We start from the raw sequence: 992 nt of genomic DNA on the forward strand, positions 1-992 counted from the left end.
CATCCGCTTAGTCACCCCGCTTAGTGGGGTGGGGAGGAAAGGGGGGGAGAGACGGAGGGAGAGCGGGAGGAGAGGGGGAGGGGGAGGGAGAGGGAGAGGCAACACAGTGAGGCACAGCAGCACACTCAGAGAGCGACACTGTCCCATTCTAGGCCCTTCGGCCCGTCCCCATCATACTCATTCTGACCATCAACCACCCATTTAAACATGAGGGGTACTGGACAGTGTTAATAGGCCTGCCACCCACACCTCTTTGGGATACATGAGAGAAACTGAGGCACCCAGGGGGAAACCCCACATGGTCACAGGGAGAACGTGCGAACTCCACACAGACAGTGCTAGAGATCAGATTCGAACCCGTGTCTCTGGAGATGTGAGACCGTAGCCCTACCAGCCCTCAGATTCATGGAGTTATATGGTGCAGAAACAGGCCCTTCAGCCCAACTCATCCATACTAACCAAGATGTCTCTCCACACTAAACCCATTCTCATGCATTAGGCCCAGATCTCCCTTCGTTGTTCCTGCCCAAGTTGTAGCCGCCTCAGCCGCCACCTCCCTCTGTGTGAAATATCAAATCTCTTTTACATCATTCACCATAAACCCAAGCCCTCTAGTGTTAGACTCTCCCTATTCTGAGAAAGTGACTGTGTCCATTGTTATCATGGGTAAAGAACCTCATTTCCCAGCAGGCAATGCGAGGAGTTCACCCACAACCAGAAGTTACCATGATGACCAGGTCACTTACGCACTCAGTATTGAGCAGCGACTGCTTAATAAAATGTTCCAACATAAACCCATGCCAAGTTTGTCTTTATTAAGAACAAACATAACACCCATAATTTTATTAACCATTATAATGTCACATATCAGCTTCCACCACTTCATGGAAAACGTTCCCAGATCTATCCGGTCTCTCTTTAAAACTCGCTCCGGTCCTGGCGAAGTCCTCGTGAATCTTTCTCGCACCCTTTCCAGCCTAATCACTCCCCTT

The 992-nt window shown here is 50.2% G+C and overlaps 1 protein-coding gene across 1 annotated transcript in view; it reads right to left on the reverse strand.

Moving 5' to 3' along the window:
• Window positions 1–794: 794 nt before the first annotated feature.
• LOC140203815 (transforming growth factor beta-1 proprotein-like) overlaps window positions 795–992 on the reverse strand; it is an 83,614-nt gene continuing 83,416 nt past the window's right edge. Inside the window, exon 7 of the mRNA XM_072269903.1 lies at window positions 795–992. This exon is cut by the window's right edge and continues 1,361 nt beyond it. The gene's annotated coding sequence lies outside the window, so the exon portion shown is untranslated.

Source organism: Mobula birostris, chromosome 10, assembly GCF_030028105.1.
Source record: "Mobula birostris isolate sMobBir1 chromosome 10, sMobBir1.hap1, whole genome shotgun sequence".
NCBI classification, from domain to species: Eukaryota; Metazoa; Chordata; class Chondrichthyes; order Myliobatiformes; family Myliobatidae; genus Mobula; species Mobula birostris.